Source organism: Lycorma delicatula, chromosome 2 (assembly GCF_047948215.1).
Source record: "Lycorma delicatula isolate Av1 chromosome 2, ASM4794821v1, whole genome shotgun sequence".
Lineage (NCBI taxonomy): Eukaryota > Metazoa > Arthropoda > Insecta > Hemiptera > Fulgoridae > Lycorma > Lycorma delicatula.
Window position 1 is genome coordinate 222,525,211 of NC_134456.1, and position 23,290 is coordinate 222,548,500.

A 23,290-nucleotide genomic window follows, 5' to 3' on the forward strand; every position below is an offset into this window, starting at 1 on the left:
ATGACAATTTTGAGTATATCGACAAGAATAATTTTAACAGATTTGTAATTCGGAGAAAATCGTCATCTCTAATCGATTCAAATCATATCCATTTATAATCATCTCTATTTGATTTTTTTTTTAGTGAAAATTGTTTTTTCGGTATAAATTATTACGTAGCGATATAAAACTATTTAAGTAACAGAAAACTTATTGTTAAAATTAAAGATAAATATAGTGATAGATACGAAACGGATAGTGGCGTGCCTCAAGGGTCTATCTTGGGCCCAACACTTTTTAATCTGTACGTTAATGATATGTCTAGCGCGATCTCTAATTCATGTCTGTTGCAATACGCTGATGATAGTGTTTTAGCATTTGGACATAAGCGATTGGAAGAAGCAGAGTTTTTAATGCAAGAAGATTTTAATAATCTATTAAAGTGGCTTCATGACAAAGGCCTAATTATTAACGCTAAAAAAACTACTGTTTTACATGTAAGATCTCCTTATCTTCAATCCCAAAGACCAATAAAAATTATTTGTCATACATGTGACTGTATAAAAAATTACCACATAAATTGTAATTGTGAACATCTCCAGAATGCTGACAAATACAAATATTTGGGTGTACATTTTGACTCTTTTTTTAGATGGGATCACCATATAAAACATATATGTAAAAATTTAAGAGTGGTTGCTATGAAATTCCACCACATCTCACCCCTATTACCAATTCACTGTAAACGCTTACTCTATTCATCCTTGTTTGAATCTGTTATTCGATACGGCTTGACAACATGGGGATCAGCCGCAGACTATCTCATAAATAAAATAAATTTAATACAAAATAGGGTCCTCAAAGATATTGCTCTTTATAATTCTGATAACAATTATGACACTAATTTAAATAATCTTACAAGGTTTCTGTCAGTTAGAGGTCTATTTAAATTCTTAATTATTTTTAAGAACTTTTACAACAGTGAATACAGGGTAAATATAGAAAGTGGATACAATTTGAGAGCAATGAGCTTTATCACAGATAGATATAATAATACTTACGGTAAACGATTAAAGAAGTACGTTGTTCCTGCATTACTTAATTCTTTACCGAATCACCTCAATAATGTAAAAATAAAAAAAAAATGATTTAAAAAAACTTCTCATTGAGTGGGCATTAATTATAACGTAATAGGTACTAACAGGATTCATGTTGGATTTATACTGGCAGTCCAGACAATTATAACATGATTATAGTTATTATTTTATTGTTGATAATTATTGTAAATCAATAAATAATGTATTGTTGAATGGTTAAAGCTTAGTTATTTATTTTCTTTATGTAATTGTTGCAACAAGATATTAATTGTGTAATTCGTTGTTGTAATTAAGTATAGTTTTGTTTCTTGAATATAATTTTAGTTACTAAATCTAATACGTTACAATTATTAAAGAAATAATTTGTTCATTAGTTTTTAAATATTTAGTCTAATTTTGTAAAATTAATTTTTATAATTGTACTACTATTATAAGTATTATAAAACTAATAATATCTTTAGTTGTTACATAAAATTGGTTATTACATTAACCACTTAATAATGTAATAATACTCTTTAGTATATCTGTCGACAGACTTAGGTCTGACGGATTACCATGTAAGTTTTAAATTGTAAATAAATAAAAAAATAAATAAAAATAAATTATTTATATTATTATCGCGTGTTCGTGGTTCGACAAGGATATTGAGAGATTAACTCGCATAAAAAAAAATTCTTATAAATACAATTTATTACCGTTAAATAATTTATAATACGTAAAATAGTAATTCAAATTAAAAATAAAATTAATTTAATAACAATTAAATTAAATACCAAAACGCAATTCCGATTTACTAAAAACTTTGGGATAGCTACTAGAAAGTAACAATGAATTAGTAATAATATAACGATAGAAAAATTTACAATTTATTCGATTCACTTTATGCAAATTTTATTCACTTTTACTACTTACAAAAGAACTACTCTACGCTTACAAATGAATAGAATACTGTCGCTTTCCTGTTCACAAATAATTCATCGAACAGTTTCTTGTTTTCAAGCGCTATCCAAATTGAATATTCGTGACGCACTCATCGTCTTTTGTTACCAAATATTTACTGTGATCGCTTTTATTGCACACTGCACCGAATTCTAACTTACAATCATTATTATAATCATTTTTCAAAACGTTTAAAAACTTCTTTTATATTTTTTAGTCATACTTTAATCAAATTGTTATCATACATTATATGAGTTTCATTAGTAGGTTAATTTGGATTTCAATAGATAATATTATATATTGAAATTTCTAATATGTTTATAAAATATCAAACAAATTTTCAATCAATCATTTACTATACAAAGTAACGAAATAATGAAGTTTTTATTTCATTTACTTAATTAACTATCACAATTTTTGTCAAAAGATTTCTCATTCGGTGTATCTCTGATAACGCATCATTATTTACGCTATTAATTTCCAACCTTAATTTATCCCCGTACAGGGGGGGGACGTTTGCGAAAGTAATGGTTGAATATTGTATTGTCACCCGACCTTAGTAATTGTGCAAATTTTCATCAGTAGGCAATGCCAGGAAATATGTTAAATTATTACACCTGCACTCTTAATAACCATCCTTAATTTACCCCCGTACGGTGGAATGTTTGTAAAAGTAATGGTGGAATATTGTACTGTCACCCGACCTTAGTAACTGTGTAAAATTTCATCAATCGGCAATGTCAGCAAGTATATTAAATTAAGGATGCAAGATTTGAGGACAAACATGAAAAAAAAAAAACATTGCGAGTTAAAGAAAAGCAAGTAATAAACTACTCTCTCTGCGCCGGTCTTCTGTAGTATTTATTCCTCCTGACCTGCAGAACCGGTATCCGGTCGGACTCGACCTTTTGTTTGTTCAAGCGTACTAATTTTCATTGTCCTGACTTCTATGCCTTTCTCTAAAATCCTTTCTCGAAAGAATCCTTTGGTCGTTTGTTTTAGATTCTTCTTTTTTATTTTCTCTCCTTTCTTCTTTCTATAGTTTTGGCTGTAATATTATTTTTCTTATTACTACACTGATTTTTTTTTAAATTGTTTCGTTTCATAAGATATTCAACTGAAATTTATTTGAAAATTTAATCGCTTTTTACGTTTACTTTTGAATGTTAAGTATCGGCTTATAACGGCTAAAAATATAGGTCTAATAGATATTATAAAGCATGTATCGTAAACTTACAACAGTTTGCCGAACGGTTCGGTAAACGGTTTAGCAAACTTATATTGAATTCTATATGTAACGTGAAACGTCCAAGCGAATGTATTTCTATAACACCGTTATGCAGAATCCTATTCGTGAGTTTTAAACCGGTTACACCTTCAACGTGACGGTTTTTTGAATAAATGCCGATCAGTTCGACCAACGTGTTCCTCCGGTTCGACCATCAGGCCTATCATCTCGGCCCAGAATTATTCAATAAGCACTTTCAATATTCCGATATTCAAATTGCTGTTCTCCTAAAAAAGTTCTACCTCCAGAAAAAAAAAAATTATATGAGAGGAAAACGACAAGGTCTCTTGAACCAGCTAAAGTAACAAAAAGGGAATGTTTGAACCTTTTTCTTTAAAGTGTGTATTACCTTAAAAAAAAATTAAACGACATATAAGGAAAGAAGAGACACGCTTTTTGTCTCCAATAAGCAAAAAGCCTTCAATCCTTTCTCTAATAAAAGAAAAACAAAAAATAATGTAAGTTTTTTTTTCAAAATTTGTAATGTTAAAAGAAAAAAATGAAAATACTTATTACTTTCCAAAAATTTTAGGCTCCGTTGCACCTTGCGGACCTCTATTCCAAGCGTCCCTGGAAATTTAAAGGATAAAATATTTTGTCATAAAATTCGCCCGTAAATCTAAACTTTTATTTTAATTTAATTTTCAGAATTTTGTACACGGGAACTAAAAAATTATTTGTTGAAAGAAAATACAGTCAGAAATTCAATATATTTCTTTATGGAAAAATGAAGCTATAAATTACGTAATGCTTTCTCGGTTTAAAGTTTATGTTCAAAAAGAGCGGAATTAGAACGATCTGGATAAATTTAAGCCTAAAATCTTGTTTAAAGTTTAATAAAAACAACTGTAAAACAATCCATTAATCGATCAGATGGACTAAACAGTTCCGACGTTTAAGCAAATTTAAGTACAAACAAACACAGGAAATTCTAATCTACGTACAAATATTAAAATTTAAAACGGTTTTGGAACGATTATTCCCTCCCGTTTAAAAAATAGTCTCGACTAAAAATTTCATTGTACCGTAGACCGGAAGACAGCATTGCCTTATACTTGGCGCTTTATATATTTTTAACGGTTACAGTAGTTGAGCTTAGTAATTCGCTCTTCATAGTAAAGACAAAACATTGCAGTCGGGCTTATTCTATTCCCCAATCTAATTTATGTTACCTGTAGAATTTCATTTCGTTGCTAAAATTTGACTTAAAAATCTGAAAAGAATCCCGTTCTTTTTCGATGCTTTTTAAATTAAAACTAATTTACTGAAAAAGCGGGCAAAAGAAAATCTATAAATATGATATAACTAACCTTTTCTCATTATCTTCGATAAGCTAGAAATTTTAAAACGGTTTCAATTATGACCGCTTTTAAAATAATATTTCCTCAGTCAGAAATGGTTATTTAAAAAAATTAAAATAACTGGTATTTTCGTAATGAGAAGCTAAATAAGAAAAAAATATATAATCATTTAAACCAACAATTATTACGATGGTGATAATGAAATATTTGAAAAAAATAAATCGTTTAAAATTATTAATAATCCTGAAAGCAACGATATTGTAACCTTGTATAATTACATCATGGAGAGCGCTTGTTAAGACTAATCATTTTCTTGCTGGAGTAACAGTACAGCACCAGCGCAAGCACGAAAAATTTAATCGCATTTATATTTTCAAATAATAATAATCTACGTATTTATAATTTCATTTTTTATTAATTTTCATGTTTTTTAATTAAATTTATCGTAACGAACAAGACAGTAATTTAAATTTTTTAAAACAAACCGAATAATATAGTTATTTCTTGAAAAAAAAATGTCCGATACTGATCTAACAACTTTCAAGTTTGTCGAAAATGAAAAAAAAAAAAAAAAAATTGAGCTAGTTAATAGCGCATATTTTGAAAATAAATTTATCTTTATAAAACAAGAACGTTAAAAAGCCATAAAAAGATTACCTTTTATTTCGTTTTCTTTTTTTAAAAGACAAACTTCAGTAAAGGAATGAAATTTCATTAGGATTAAAATAAGACCGACAATGATTTCACCATTATTACTAAGGTTCAATTTCACGGGTACTCGATCTCATAAATATAGCTTCAAATATAAAATTACATCGGGTCCGGTTGAAATACGTTTGCGGATTTGTTCCGTTCACCGAACTAATTGCACGCCTAATTACTAACTTGCACTCGACTTAATAGATTAATCCCTTTAATAACAATGTTAAAGTATGTTGTAAACCGTTTAAACTTATTTATCGATGATTCATGGGAATCGAAGCAGGATTAATTTAAAGGAAATAATATTATGAAACAAATTTTAAAATCACAATAAACATTATATCAAACAACTATTTTTCAACAGAATTCATATTTGACGTTTCAGTCGAATAGCTTTCATATCTCTTTCTATTTCTGTATTTTTTTTATTTTGTCTCCGTTTAATAAAAGTATTTTCATACGGTTATTAAGTAACCGGCGAAACAGCAAGTTTTAGTTCGGCGACTTAAATAAAATTACTTTATATATTATTTTTAAAGAAAATATATACCGTTTAAAATTTTTCATTTAAAGATATTCTCTGTTCGAGTATTTTCTCTGTCCTGTACACTTTGAGGTGTAAAGCCGAATGTAATTTTCTTCGAGTACGTTTGCGTAGAAGATAAAGTACAGTGTTAGAACGACGCAGTACTTTCATTCGATTGCGCATCTATTTTTCATACTCCTGTGATTTATAAAACAACTAAATAATCGTTTAAGAAACATTTAAGGAAGAAATATTATTTTTTGACATCTTTAAACGAATTACTTTTGAATTGAAGAAAATTGCATTTACGTGTCAAGGGAAAAGGTAAAGTCTCTTTCTCAGTTATCTAAGGTCAGAATACATCGTATTTTAACTCTGTGTGCCAAAATTTCCCACGGGATAGAAAAAAAACTTTTTCTACAGAATAACAGGTCGGTATCGTTTCCTCTCCTAAGACTACTTCAAAACAACAATTAAGGAGTTTATTAGATTTTATTTCTTAAGCTTATCGCTATACTTAATTTAATATTAAATTATTTTGCTAAATATAAATTAAATCGCACAATAAGTTTCGTTTTTATTCGTAAATTATGTTACCCTCTTCAGAAATTTATAGTTAATTAATTCTCTACCTTAATCCTTTGATAAGTTAAAAGAAATTGTCGATTAATTTTAGTAAGATTTTTTATATTCTCATGTTTTTTTATACAATGCAAACGTTTGATTTGAATTGTATAATTTCTCCATACTGATTTAATAATAAATTAAATATAACCGCAGCCTTCAATTTTAGGTTTCGACTGTAATTAAAAATTTTCTAAAGCGACGCGACAAAAGAACTAAAAATACTGAGATTTATAAAATTAGAATCCAATATATTGTCGCGTGGTTCCGTGCGGCTCTATCAGGATGTTGAGAAGTTGTTGACAATTTAGAGTGTTTATATAATTTACCTTTTATTGGTTTAAAATGTTCAAATTACCACCAGGCAAATTAATAATAATGATAATAAAACAATTAATGAACACAAATATTAACATAGTAATTACAACCACAATAATTGTCAGGATAATAGTAGTAAATGATAATAATATTACATGTCAATAAAAACAAATCAAACAATGAATAAAATCCTAACAAAGTACATGACATAATACATAATAAAAACAGTAAGAACGACAAAAACAGAGGAAAATTCATAACGTAATCTACAAAGAATAACAATCAAAATATTACGCATCAAATAGTGTTAAATAGTAAATAATCAATACAGATTACACACCAGGCAGAGTTCAAAATAAATAATCGTTCGGAATTTATTCCAGATATAAAAACGGAAAACTAGTACTATTCAGACCCGTTAACAAAAGAAACCCCTAGTCATATTAACAAATTACCGTGTAGTGCTCACTTGCAGACACCTTTGCTATCTACCCTAACGGTTTACGAATGAAGTCTATTGCGTTATTTATTTCACTTACTTGTAGTTTTACTGTAACTCAGGTGGCAGGAGGCATGAGAGACGGGATCATTTGACGAAAGTCAGATCTACGGACCTACAGATCGATCCCTTACCTTCAGAAATAGCCGTATCAAAAACAAAGGGAATCGGGTACGAGTTATTCCATTTTCTTACAGGTCACGGGTGTTTCAGGGTAAACCCGTGCTCGGGGTCCGTGTTCTGAGACCCTACGCAAATGTTTTTATTGTCGGCAGGAGGATATCGCAGAACATACAGTGTTGATGTGCGATCGGTTTCTGCAGCATAGGGAAGCATGCCGGAGAGAATTCGGCGCGTTTATCCCAAAGAACATGAACATCATCATACACTGCAGACCGAATTATCGTTGCGTGAGGTGTTCACGACGCTGGTTAAGGTCATCCAACAAAGACGGTGGAAGAAGTCCGTCGATGAATAATTTCCTCCGAGTCTCTCTTGAGGTTACGTTCATATTAAGCAGTTCCGGCAATGGGGATGAGAAGAGACACATGAGTGGATGAGATAATATCGCAAGATGGGCCCGGCATCTCAAGTTGTAGAGGGGGGAGAGGTATTAGTGGGTACGCCCGAAAGTGTGAGTCCCACACTGTCATGAGTTCGAGAATACATCGTACCTATAAAAGATTTTCTCTCCTCCGATAGAAAAAAATTATAAATAAATATGATTTTAGATAAACTTTAAAGTTCAAATATTAAGACGATTTCTTACTAAAAAATCTCGAATAGTCATTTATTCTTCGCGATTTAAAATTTTATTTGCTCAAAATATTACAAAATTAATTAGTATTTTCACGACTGAACGTTTAGATTATGCTAATGTTTATTCTATTTGTCTGTTACAACCGGTATATTTTCTTTTAATAATGATGAAATCAAAGTGGAAGTTATTCATTTATTTTTTTTATATACGGTAGTTGTTTCTTTTGTACTAGGACAGCCTTTTCAGTAAATTGAAACTTACGATAAAATTGTCGTTGTGGAGATCAACGCTTGTTTTATCGGTATGAGAATTGTATTTTTGGAGTTTAAAAACTAAGTCGAGTAACGATATGAGCGCATAGTCCAATTGAAGTTAGATATAGGAAATCTTTTGTGTGAAATCTTCTGTGTTTATCTTTTTGCGATTCCGTAAATCGGTTAATTTGATATAGTTGAGGGTTGTTATGGTAGCCGGTTGTGGTGGTTGGAAGAGGCCGTACGAAGGAATTAGTAGGTCGTGCAAATACGTTGATGGAAATATCCACCGAGGCATTTGGATCGATAGAAACCTGGTAGAGGCTAAACTGTTGTGTCGACTGTGTTGACTTATCGAGTTTAGAGGGTCTAAAAGACAACCTCCGGTAAAGCCCATCAGGGCTAGGAACAGAGGGAGTGGTGTGGCGACCGGGATCGTCAGCGGTTGTCTTCCCTTACGGGATCAGGATGAAAGCCTTTTCAAACTAAACTTAACTTTTGGATAAGTGATCGTACAAATACTTGATAAATATTTATAACCCGGCTGAAAATAGGAGTATTGTTATTATACTTGTGTTTTGGAATAAAAATTATTAAACTAAAAACAGAGGATTAGTACTATAACAAAACCGTTACAATTTTTAAGATGAAATGGTATTTAAATACACAAAAAGATAATAAATTTTAATTATGAATTGAGCCTATATTAAATTTTTACTAGTTGCCTTAAGAAATATGTTATACTATAAAATTTCGTAATACTTTCAAACTTATGCAGATCGATTGAAAATTATAACAAAAAAAATATACAAATTTAATTAACGCTAAATTATTTTGTTAAAAATAGTAATAATAATAATTTGTTTATTTATATTTCAGACGGTACGTGATCATAATTTTCACTGGTATCAGATGTTTAATCAAAATGAATATTCATTGTTTATCCACGATGGCATCTAAATTCAGAGTAGCAAGGTAATATCTTAGATATATTTGATACGTATTACCGATTCGTCACAAACAAAATATATAATAAAGTTTTTATTTATTTAGGTCTGCGTGACGACCTCTCGTAAAATAATTTGTTTGGCTTTTGCAATTCACGTTTAACTGTTGAAATATTGATAATAATATTATGTCATCAATAAATCGATACGGTCTACTTATAACCCAGTAATACGAAGTACAACATAACGTATGTTAATAAAATTAAACACGCTTTTCTTCTTTATAAAGAAAAACCAGAAAAAATAATAAAATAATTATTACCTAAAAGTATGAAGAACTCTTTTTGGACCTCCATTTTCATTTACTTTTTATCTTCTTTATGTTTTCATTATTAAAATAATTACTAATAATTTAATTAAAATTTTCCGTATACAATTTATCATTACTAGTAATATTTACGTATTCGAATGTTACTTAATATCATTTTCAACTTATTAAAATCTATTAAATTTAATATTTTTATCTTGTTGTAACTGAAATTTAAAAATATCATTAACAAGGAAAAAACGAGTAATTCTACTTCATTGACCACGAATTAAAAAGTATAAAAATACCACATACATTTTATAAAGTACTAAGTCAGGGCCCGCTTCGCTTGCCCTTTCCGTTTAGCCAGGACCCCGCTCCGTTCATTAAACTTATGCTTGTGAGAATAATAATGACGAATAAAAATTAAAGCCTGTTTAATTTACACAAACTATAAGCGTATAATAATCTTTTCAGAAGAACAGTTTGGTCAGTACAAGACCCGAAAATTTATACGATCTGAAGAATGCGGGTTTTAAAACGGTCGGTCTCCATTTTAAAATAGTAGTTATATTTGATTACACGAAAAAAATGTATTTTTCCCGATTCTTAGCGTTACTCGACAAAAACTACTAGGAAGTGACCAAACTTCGTTTCTCAACTTTTTTTTTTTAATCTTTTATTTTACGTTTGTTAATCAAGTAATCAGAAGTAGATGCAGTCAATCTCTTTGCACATACAATGATAGTTGCTGTGCTGTTTGAGTCGCCATGCCGTACACCGTAGCACACCTTAAAAAGTTGAAATTCCAAAAAACCGGAAAACGGTTTTTAGGTATTCATCTGAAAAGTATTTTCAAGCTCAAATCTACTGAATTTCATGTTTAGTATAGTTGGAAGTGTGGAAAATTTCCAATTATTGTTCAAAAAGTTTTACCTTCCTTCACCTCTTTCAAGATTGAATTAAAAAAAATATCTAGAAATTAGTTTTTAGATATTCGTATGAAGATTTCACATACCAAAAATCAAGGAAATATCGTCATTTGTTACCGAAAAATTAAAAAAAAAGTAAATTTCATTGTTACTGCATTTTAACCCTTTAAAACTCGGAATTAAAAAAATCCTTCCTTAGTGTTTACTTACTTCATCAATGAGCTTGTATACAAACTTTCATCAATTTATGTTCAGTAGATTTTGCTGGGCCAGATGAATCAGTCAGTCAGGACAAGTTGTTATATATATATATACGAAGATTGCCTGAAAAGTTTTGAGCCTAAAATAGAGCCTAAAATTTTGTCTGTTAAATATAGTTTTATTTTTCAACAAAGTCTTCTTTCAAGTCGACACACTATTTCCAGCGATGCTCTCAGTTCTTTAACTCTTCCAAATAGTGGCTCTAGGTGCCTAGAAAACCTTCGTAATACTAACATCAGCTTCGTTACGCTCAAGTTCTTGTGCGTTGCAAACCTAATGTTATTAGAAAAAAATCTAAATAATTTTTTTTAAATCGTTTCCAAGACGAGGATTATTTGCTATCGTTTTACACAATTAAAACGCTTACACAATCTACGCTTACACAATTAAAATAACGTAAATTTCAGATTTAAAGATCAGCTAAAGAAACTGCACAACCGATTTATATAAAACAAAAATCTGACCGGTAGAAATCGAATTACAAAACAAAAGTTGCATATGCAATGACAAACATGATGTAACAACTTCTTGAAATGGTAAACATATTTAAAATATGTTCAACTATTTAAAATAGTTCAAGTATTAAATTTATAATCTCATAATTATATTAAATTATTATTATATTAAATTAATTTGATAATGCCAGTTTTTTTTTTAATTTTCTTCTGTACTTGACTGTTACTCAATAATAACAGAAAAATAATGAAGTTTGCGAAATATACCGGAAAACGCTTTCATTATTTTTTTTTTTTGAAATGAGATAATCTTATTGTGTACGTAAGCTTAAGCGGGGTTATTGAAAAGTCTGATTTCAGTTTTTATGATTTATAATATTATACTTGTTTGTGGACTTAATGGATTACTGAAGCGTTGTTAATGATGGCGGTGATGTACTGACCGTATGCGCTCCGCGCTGCTGCAGAATACGACTGGTGGTGTGCAAGATGAGGAAGTCGCGTGATCGTCACTCGCAAGATGATTTCAAATCTATTATAGTTAAAATACGGAACGAACTCTCCTACTGGTTTTTATGCGTGCTACGTGACGAAAGATGCTCCCATTCAAAACTTCTAGGGATAAACTGTATTTTATTCTATACGAGTTTCTTTTCTGTAAATCAAAATAAAGAGATATTAAACACCTTTAAAACCTCAATATTATTTTTTGTACTTTTTCTATAGTTCAACCGGTCTGAATTAGTATTAACCATCGGGTATCAACAGCTTCAGTCAACCGTCTAATGATAGGCCTAAGACTTAAAACATTACCCGATAACTCAAAAATAATGTAAGTTACAAAATTAGTAGATTTCGAACCGAGTAAAAATATTGCCCGGGTCTATTTTTAAAATTACGTAATGAGAATTTACACAGGAACTTTTGTAAATTTTGTTGAGTATTTATTACAGGTTATGGATAAATTTTGTTAAAATCAAAGTTGATAATCAATCCCTTTTCTTGATTTGTCATTGTATCGCTTTTATGCAAAAAAAAAAAATATTACGTAGGAATAATAATACGTAAGCAGTAGCCTTTTGCTTTCTTGGTGAGATAGGGATGGTATTATATTCTCTTTACATATTGATCTATGACGTTGCACAAGTATTTTCAATCAATCATTTTGCTGATGGCACTAAAACCATTTTCTAATACAATATGAATATTAGAATACGGTGAATTAAGTTATATTTATATTGTATTATAATATAATTAAAATAATTATATTTATATTAACAGGCAAGGATTTTTCCGTAAAACTGAAAACCACGAAAAGATTTTTATTAATATCCATGTTGAATGTGAAATTTTCTTATAATTTTTTATTTAACCTTTTCAGCTACAGGTTGTCTGAAAAGTTTTGAGCTTCAACATGAAGATGGTAGCGCTCAACAAAAGTTAAGGAATGTATTTGCGCATGCGTTGAAAGATACTCGATAGAATTTCAGCCATTTTGGAAGTTCAGTTTTTGTTTGATAAACGTTTGAGTAAGTCGTTGCGAGTGTTTTTGTGAAACCCACCGGGTTGGTCTAGTGGTTAACGCGTCTTCCCAAATCAACTGATTTGGAAGTCGAGAGTTACAGCGTTCAAGTCCTAGTAAAGCCAGTTATTTTTACACGGATTTGAATACTAGATCGTGGATACCGGTGTTCTTTGGTGGTTGGGTTTCAATTAACCACACATCTCAGGAATGGTCGAACTGAGAATGTACAAGACTACACTTCATTTACACTCATACATATCATCCTCATTCATCCTCTGAAGAATTATCTAAACGGTAGATACCGGAGGCTAAACAGGAAAAAGAAAGAAAAGAGTGTTTTTGTGAAAATTGAAAAATCGAATATCGTACCGCTATTAAATATTTGCATTTGAAAGACAATACGCCTATGCAAATTAAAACCGAATTGGACGCTATTTACGGGTGATCTGTCTCTTCATTTGCCACCGTGAAAAGACGGGCAGCTGAATTTAAATACGATCGTACCAGCTTGGCTGACGATGAGCGTTCAGGACGGCCAAAAACTGCAACCACCACCGATATCATCGATAAGTTTACCAAATGGTACTGGACGACTGACTAATTAAGGTTAGAGAGATAGCACAGACTATGGACGTTTGTTCGGTTTGGAACAAAAAGGCATTAGAATGAACATTTCCAAGGCCCTGATGGAGCAGTTTAAGCAAAACGAGTCAGATTTTTTACTGACTGTAGATAACTGTAGATGAAACGTGGATCCACCGGTACACTTCTAAGACGAAACGGCAGTCAAAACAGTGGACTGCAAAGGGTGAACCTGCTCCGAAAAAGGCTAAGACGGTTCCATCGGCCGGGAAGGTGTTGGCGAATGTTTTTTTGGGATAGTAACGGAATTTTGTTTATCGATTACTTTAAAAAGGTAAAACAATAGCGGGACAGTATTACGCATCATTACTTGACGAGCTGAAGGCAGAAATTGTAAAAAAATGACCGCATGTAAAGAAGAAGAAAGTGCTATTCCATTAGAACAATGTGCCTGCCCTCACTTCGACGGTCGCCATGGCTAAAATTCACCAATTTCACTTTAAATTGGTCGACCGCTCACCGTATTCAACAGATTTGGTCTCAAGCGACTTTTTCTTGTTTACTAACGTTAAAATTTTGCTTGGAGGAAAGAGATTCTCATCGGACGAGGAAGTTATCGCATACGTAAACGCCTATTTTGCGGAGAAAGACGCTAACCGCTATTTGGAAGGGTTTTAAATAGGTTAAGAGCATCGCTGAAAAAAGTATCGTCTTGAAAGGAGACTTTGTTGAAAAATAAAACTATTTTTGACAAAAAATACGTCTTTCTATGTTCGGCTCAAAACGTTTCAGACAACCTAAGTATTCAAATCATGGACAAACACTTGAGAAACAAAATAATACCGCCTGCAGAACTTATCACCTTATCAGTCGCTAAAGCTTGATATACTGATGATAATTGCTTAATGAAGAACCCATCCATTTTATCACTATTATTAAAGCTTTCGTTAACGTATTTACGTTTTGTTATCGTAGAATCAGAGAAGATTGCAATCTAAGAAGTAAACGTATCTTCAGTGTTATTAATAAATTTAATGGTCACATAGTATGTTCATATATTTTAAATGGATTTCTTTTACTTTTGTCCTTCTTCGTTACTGTTTTTTTTCCTTAAGTAAATTTTGTTTGAGATAATTTTAATTTCTATTTTGTTATAATACGTTTTTACATTTTGGTAGCGTTCTTTACGAAGCGATTCATTCTTTTTCCATTCTATTCCTACTTGTAATATCCTGTTTTGTCATTTTACAACGCTTCTGAAAAATTATTTTTATCGTTTAAATTATATTATAATATAACAATCCTTTATTTGTGATATTAGAGAATAATAATCTTTTTGCTTTTTTAGACATTAAAAAACTGTGTTTTTATAAAAAAAAATATAATACATAATTTTTATAGACAGTGTGTATCTTAAATTAAAAATTTCAATAAATATTGTTGAAAACATATTATCAGATCGCAACAGTATTTAACCAAAAATTAACAAAAAAATAATGGGGTTTTTAAAAAAATAATAAAATTTACTTATTTTTAACAATCATTTAATCGCTAAAAAAAATTCCTCACTTGTCTAGGTACAAAAAAGTACGTATAATCACACTATTTAACAGCTGATACATCAAACACACAGCACGGATTTATGTATAATAAATATTCAACAAAATTCAGCCGTTATGCTAAAACCTCAGCACCAGTAAGTAGTTGTATGTTCCTGAATTAGATTATCGCCTTAAAACTAAAATAACATTTCTTGTTTGTCCTATTGAATCCTAATTAGTGCATATCTGAATAATTTAACGGCGAAATTCATCAGAAAATTTTTAATGTATTTTTCGAAAAGAATTAGCAGATCGCAGGAACCCTTATCGTGCTTTAAGTAAACATGTCTGTACACACTTAAAAACAAATATACATACCTAAATTTCCGTTTGGTTTTATTTATTTATTAACACGGCAGATGTTATTGTTTTATTAATCAACACACACGGGCATCTTTTGTAACATAGAGAAATTACTTCGTAAATTTTTATCTAATAATAAAACCAGGTTACAAATGTTTTTTTTAATTTTTATTTTCTAAACAAACGCATTATGAAATTGGTTAGCGTATTCTGATAGCCATATTCAGAAAAAAGTGATGTAATAATTTTGTAAAAAATATTTACTATAAACGAAATTTCAATCATTTTAAAATTTCACGATTTATCATTTTCCTTTTCAGACGTTAAGAAAAAAAATATCAGCACTCACAAGCTTTTAAAAATTAGCCGTGGCGAAGTGGTTAGGCACGGCATCTTTCATACGCTAGAAATTTCCATTTGGACTATTGACCCCAGTTGAACCCGTAATCTCATTAAAAAAAAATTAGTTCAATTTAATTGAAAATTTTTTCGCCTTTGTCACATCAACTAACGAAAAATAATATTTAACTGAAAAAAAAAAATAATTAAAAATATTTTGTAAAAAAAAAAAATACTTCTAATTTTACTTTCTGGCATCGTAGCTCTAGAGCTATGCTTCAACAAGGAAAGTATGTTAATCAGTCAAAAAACGGGGTATGGGTTATTTTTCATTTCTCGAGGTTTCATACCCTTGGAACCCCAAAAAACAAAAAAGGGGGTTAATGTATGTATAAGTGTTGGTTTTCTTGGCATATCTCGCGTCACCACCCCATTCGGTCGTCCTAAACCATAAGACCGAATAACTGTTCCGTAAACGGCTACTGAGCCACGAAACAGTTAAGCGACCAGTGTCCTAATTAGTTCCTAGAGCTAACCTAAAAGCGTTAGCGGAATAAGCGTGGTACCACACACCACTAGCTTGCGAGTCCCGCCGCCTACTTGTCACGTATCACTAAAACGGGTAGGCGCACCCCGTCAACTACTGAAACATATATGACTATCAATAATTAATTTATCTCGTCAAAGACAGCAATTCGCTGCCACGCCTAGGCCGCTGATTGCCAGTAGGTACCTTTCCACGATAAAGCGCTTGGAGTCTTAATCTGGCCGGTGTAGCCAGCCAGATCTCTCGGTAGAAAGCTGTTGGAAGCTTCAACCGTCACTGCTGTACGAAGCTTCCTACAGCAGTGCGATAGGAGTCTTTTCCCTTAGGTAAACTACCGATGTCGGTTAAACAAAGCAACCGCATCAAGGAACTTCTACACATTCTGACAATACGGTTCTCGCCACATCGACTCGCCGCTTGTGACTGGCCAATTTTCCCCTTGACCTCTGAGTTCCAGGGCGGCCTGAGTTCTGGAGCTGGCAGTCGAACATCATGTGTTCGTTCGACTGGACCTCCTCGCAGACGCACAGCTCTTTAACTGCTAGGTGGAACCGATACAAATTGGTTTAAATTTACACGCTTTGAGAGCACTCGGGCTCCCGTTGCCCTTAAAAACGAAGGAGAGGCATATCGTCTCCCCAGCTCCTACGAGGCTACTACTGTATTGGGAAAGGCTCTCCCAATCGATTTAGTGGTGAAAATTCGGGCAGCCATGTGGAAGTTGCGAAGAGGTCGGGAGGCCGAGGCATTTGGGATGCGGTTTCGAGCCGGGCCAGAACCGGATCGGAACGGTGATCACAATGCACCGGAGCAAAATTTCGTCCAGTTGCCCATCTCCCGTCTGCGGAAAAGGCTGCAAAGCCTCGCGATGGAGGCATGGCAGCTTGAATGGCACACCACGACTAAGGGTAGATCCTTGTATAATTTTATACAGGATTTGGGGGGATGGTATGCCTCGAGTTCCTTTTTAAGGGCGTCGGGTGCCCAGGTGCTCACCAACCATGTGAATCTAAACCAATATCTGTTTCGGTTTCGCCTGGTGGCTGATGAGTTGCGTGTCTGCGGGGAGGTCCAGTCTAATGTACATATGATGTACGACTGCCCGGCCCTTGGGGGGGGGGGCAGAGACCGAGCCACCCTGGAACTTAGAGGTCAGGGGGAAACCTGGCCGCTCACAAGCGGCGAGGCAGTGTGGCGAGAGCCGCACTGTCGGACCGTGTGGGAGTTCCTCGATGAGGTTGCAATGTTCAACCGTCATCGGTAAATTTAAGGGATTCTTAAATGTAATTGCATTTGGACTCCTAAAGCTTTGCTGCTGGAAACCAACCTTGGTAATAGGGCTGGCGATCAGCCAAATCAGCTCCAAGCGCTGTTAAATGGTGGACAGGTACTAGCTGGCATACAGCGACCGAGGCGTGGCAGCCAAAATTGCTGTCTTTCAAATTTTTTTTGACGTATAGTTTTAAATTGTACAAGGGGTGCGCCTCCCCGATTTAGTTTTATGTTTGACAAGTGAGCGATTGTGACACTTCAGCGGGTGCTGTATGGCGCCCTGCTTGATTCGCTCACGCACGTTAGGTAGCTCACTAGGAGCTTTTAGGATTTGGGTCGCTAAACCGTTTCGAGGCTCAGTAGCCGTTTTTGGCACGGAACATTTGGTCTATGCTCTAGGGCGACCGAATGGGGTGGTGGTGGGAGAAATGCCAGTTAACCAAATATCGTCTCCCCAGGTCCTGTATAAATGTGTTCAAGGAGCTGCCCTTAGTCGTAGCGTAACATTCTTGCTGCCATGTTTCCATCGCGAGGCGATGGAAAAGTGTTGGTGTATTTGAAGAATAAATAAATTTTGACTGGATAAATCGATTCTGATAAAATATTTTACAGAAAATCGTGTTTTGTAAACGGAGCAATTTGATGTTAACATTCTTTTTTAACAATATCGCCAGGAGATTGGAAGGGGTTTTGGGTGTTAATTTTTTTCAAAATTTTCCCAACATAAACCCACTTTTTATTATCTCAGTACATTCGTGCACGCTTATCTATTCGTTTTTAAAAATAATTTAACCCAAAATTTCCTCTTCCCAAAAAATAGAAAAAAGCTTTTATATTTATTACATACATTTTAACAAAACTATTTTAATGTCTTCCTAAGTATAGTGAAGTGTGAGCAACCAACAAAAATACTTTAGGGGATACATTGGAGGAAAGGGAACCGATCAATTTTTAAAATTATAAATATTTTGAATTTTTTAAATCTTTTTTGTTTTAATTAAACTTGTAACAATATATATATATATATTGTATATAAATTATATATATATATATATATATATATATATATTTAGTTTTAATATAAGCAGAAATAATAAACTTTTTGATATTACAATAAAATTTCTACGTAATTCACCTCTACCCTCAAAAAATAATCTTAGGTAAACTTTTATTGAATGAGCATTTTTTAATGGAATTTATTTATTTGCTTTATTAAACGTAGTCAACGTAAAAAAAAGAAAGTATTTTTGAAGGTTATTTGAGAAGTAGAGGAAAAGAAAAAAGAAATAGATAACGATTTTTTGAACTTTTGAAACCTTTTTCGATTTCTTTAATCATACGATGATAATTTTACAATAGAACTTCATTATAAATTACCCCTACCACAAAAAAAGAATCTTAGATAAATTTTTTCATGTATAATTATTTTTTACCTATATAAGAATAAATAATCAATGCCAGGATAGTATTACAACTTTATTGTCAGTTTTTTCTGAAGTTGAAAGAATTAAGTTTTAATAGAAATGGAAAGTTAAAAAATAGTAGTTTGTAACTCGTACAATATTTATATATTTACACATCTGTAAACAGAATAAATGTATGTGTATAAATTATTCTTCTCTTGCTGCGTCATTTTTAGTTTGCCGGTATAGAAAGCTTAATACAACTAACATAACGCATTCAAATTTATCCTCTCGTACGAATGAGTAAAGGTTTGAAGTGTTTTGTGAAGGACACTTCATTTACGGGAACAATGTAAATGTGAAATGCTATAATACGGTATAAAGACAATTAATAGTAACAATTTAGACTAGAATTTTGTCATTTATATACGAATTTAAATTAATACAGACACAGTACAATAGTGCATATGATTAAGCGCTATTTCATTTAAATTTAATTTGTATTTCGGTATCTACTGAATTAAAAATATGATGATATTTATATTGAATATATTTCCGTTGCACCGATAATTTATTTTCGTAAAATATTAATCGTATTTATATACATGCGAATGATTCAAACCAGTTTCATTTTATTAATACGAGGAGGATAAGTCAATTATTATCCGCAATGTAGTTAAAAATTTTATCGCGATACAAATAGGAAACTTACATGTACATCATTTTTCAACGTACTTCCCTTGCATTTCAATGCACTTGGTCCATCGTTGCACAAGCTTCCTGATGCCCTCATAAAAAAAGGTTTTCGGTTGAGCTACGAGCTAGGAATGCACCGCTTCTTTCACTGTTTCGTCCGAGGTAAATCGACGGCCCCTTGATCCCTCTTTGAGTGGACCAAACAAGCGGTAGTCAGAAGGGGCATGTTCAGGAATAAACGGAGGACGAGCCGGTACTTCAAAGTCGAGTTTCTGGAGCGTTTCAGCAGTGTGGGCAGCGGTATGTGGACGGGCATTGTCGTGCGACAACACAACACCTTTCGACAGCAGTCCTCGGCGTTTGCTTCGGATCGCACGCTTCAGCATGGCAGTAAGAATCTCACTGTAACGCGCACTGTTTATTGTCGTGCCCCTTTCCACATAATGTTCCAGTACTGGGCCTTGTGAGTCCCAAAAAACCGTAAGCGTCAGTTTTCCTGCGGACGGTCGGGTCTTGAACTTTGTTTGCAGGGCGAATTTGGATGTTTCCGTTCCATACTCTGCCGTTTACTCTCCGGTTCGTAATGATGGATCCGTGTTTCGTCATCGGTAACGATTCTGTTTAAGAAGATTTCCCGCTCGTTACCGTAGCGATCAAAATGCTTTTGGCAGATGTCCAAGCGCGTTTATTTATGCGACTGTGCGAGTTGTTTTAGGACCCGTCTTGCACAGACTTTATGAAACCCAACTCTGTTGTGGATGATTTCGTAGGCAGAACCGTGACTAATTTGCAGACGACGTGCCACTTCATCGATAGTTACTCGTCCGTCTATGAAAACCATGTAACGTGCACGCTCAATGTTTTCCTCATTTGTAGCGGTAAACGGTCGTCCGGCTCCTTCGTCGTCCGTAACACTTGTGAGACCGTTTCTGAATTTTTCAATCCGTTCGTAGACACTCCGTTGCGGCAACACGCTGTTCCCGTACTGTACCGAAAGTCTTCGATGAATTTCGGCCCCTGATACGCCTTCCCACCGCAAAATACGGATCGCTGAACGTCGCTCTTGTTTGGTGCAAACAGAAAGCAGAGCAACCATGGTTAACGGCAGGGCAGCGATAATGGAACTAACCTAGCAGCGTCAAACCTGTACAGACATAACAAGTAAACCACGCATGCGTCATCTACGCAACACGACAGTTCTACCAACATAAACAAAAAATATATTAAATAAATTGCGGATAAATATTGACTTACCCTCGTATAATATTAGTTTTATATATTTTTTCTTATAATTATAAAAAAAATTTATTAAAATGAAACTTAATAATAAGCATAGATTGCGAAAAAGAATATATTTATACATTGTTGCTAAACGTTACGATTAATCATGCTTGATAATAAGTGAAATGATTAAAAAGATTAAGTAAAAGTATCGAATACCCATTATTATTATTTTCATAATTTTATGAAGTAACAGTTTAATATGTTTCATTGAATTCATTTCTATATCAAGTGTAATTTTTTTTTTCACTAAAAAAGTAACTTCATTTCTATAAAATAAATGTAAAAAAAATAAATATAAAATTAACTTCAAAAACGTATACAATACTTTAAAAAAAAAATGCAATACTTTTTAAATGTTGACCATTGATAATGTATCCATAAAAACTATAAACCAATAATAAATATATATATATATATATATATATATATCGGCTTTGACTAGCGAGCGAAGCGAGTGTAGGTTAAGTTTGGTTAGCTTATATTTATAGTTTTAGATTTATTTATTATATATATATATATATATATATATATATATTTGGTTAATCTCATAACCGAACATGGACAGATATTTATAACAGTATGCCTATACAGAACATTTTTTTTTTACATCCGAGACCACAGGTATTACTTCAGAGAATGAGATGAATGACAAATAGCATGTGAAAATGGCATTTCTGACCGGGATTCGAACCCGGGACCTCCGGGTGAAAGGCCAAGACGCTACCACTCGCGCCACGGAGGCTGGCGTACAGATCATTTGAGTGTATTTAAATACACACATAAAGTTAAGTCAGAAATCGGTGCCATTGGTAGTTCAACAAAAACAATCATAAACTAATAATGAAACGATAATAACTAACATTGAACGAAGTTAAATAATGTTACAATAAATATTGTAACATGTTATAACATATATGTGAAATAATAAATTATATAATAATAATTTAAAAAAAAAATTATCTAAGTTTTAGTAAATTTTTTGACTTGAATTTTTTGATGTTTTTAATTATGTTTAGTTTATTTTTATTTAATATACAGGTAGCGTTAAAAAAATCTCCCCTCTTATGAAAAAAAACCATTTGCTAAAAACGGAAACGATAAGAGATCTTTGTCTGGATAAATACCGGGAAAATTAGTAAATAAACAAAGTTAAATAATTAATACTGGGTATAAGATAAGGCTGTCTGGCGTTTGAAAGTATTTATTATTTTTTACTCCAAGGTTTCTTACTAATTATCTTGAAATTACTTTTATTTTGCATGAAACTACTTTCTTTGCAGAATTTGACTCGGTTAGCTTTGCAGAATGACTTCAAGCCGCAATAAAAATTTATAATTAAATAATAATGGCAACGGATAAATTTAAAAAGATATTTAAAATCTTTATTAACCGCATCATTTTTAATTTAAAAGATCTGTAAGATGAAATACTCGAATTTCTAGACAGCCCGATCTTCTATATCTGCCGATTAAGCCTTTTTCAATATTGGAGGTGCTAAGAGAATCAATTAAGGGAAGACGTTAAAAAAGACTCCAGACTTTGATTTCATTACTCATAAGATGTTAAAAATGATTCTGAACAAAGCCATCCGGTCCATAATAGACCTTTTCAATGGGATCTTCAGAACAACGTGTTTCCCATCTGAGCGGAAGATCTCCCACATAGTAATAGTCCCGAAGCCAGGTAAACCTCCTCGTGCTGTTACTTCCTTTTTTTTTTCTTTTTTTTTTATCTTGTTAAGCACCCCAACGAAACCAGCCTCCGCCTGTTAAGACATAGCATGGTCGCCTTGCAGTGCCGTGGCAGCAGTCTCTGCCCACCCTAACTGCCTCCTTACGGAGGATCTCCCGCCGGGGTCCCCAAAGCCTCTTCGGGGTGAGCCAACCACCTCATTTGGGCAGCTAACTCCCCCCTCTTCAATGGGGCTACCCTCCCCGTCCCTCTCCTACATGTAGCCGGCACGCCTTCCGCGTACCGCTACCCCCACGCGTTCCTCTCATACCTGAGGGTCCTTAATGCCATCATCGGGGAGCCCCGACTCCATCATATGGGGCCAGAACACCCTATGCAATAAGGCTACCTCCCTGGTCCGTAATCGTCGCCACGATTCATCCCCAGCCTCCAGAATTTTTTCAGGGTTTTTTTTTTTTTTTTTTTTCCAGTGACTTCACGTCACCCTTCCAGTGCTACCCCAGCACTATATTACACACAATACAAATATAACAAATAATTCAAAATTATACAAATAAAAATAATGTCACAAATTCATGTAGACTTCACGTCACCCTTTCAGTGCTCCTCCAGCACTTTATTACTCAATATAAATATAACAATCAAATTCAAAAATATACAAAAATTAAAAAAAACATACACAATACTTCACCACACACTTTGTCATACCTCATAGGTCACACATTCCTTGCTCATCAGCCGGGTTCACCCTAGCTTGCTGCAGCTTTGACCCTACTGCTGTGTGCGACGTTGATACGTTGACACAAGATTTTTACACAATATTTAATTTCACAAAACGTCCACCTGTCACACTAATA

The 23,290-nt window shown here is 33.0% G+C and overlaps 1 protein-coding gene across 2 annotated transcripts in view; it reads left to right on the forward strand.

The window, feature by feature from the left end:
* Window positions 1-23,290, forward strand: part of Sytalpha (Synaptotagmin alpha) — a 760,002-nt gene that overhangs the window by 58,436 nt on the left and 678,276 nt on the right. For both annotated transcript variants that reach the window (XM_075358087.1, XM_075358086.1), the window contains exon 2: window positions 9,167-9,262. The gene's annotated coding sequence lies outside the window, so the exon portion shown is untranslated. The remainder of the gene's footprint in view (window positions 1-9,166; window positions 9,263-23,290) is intronic.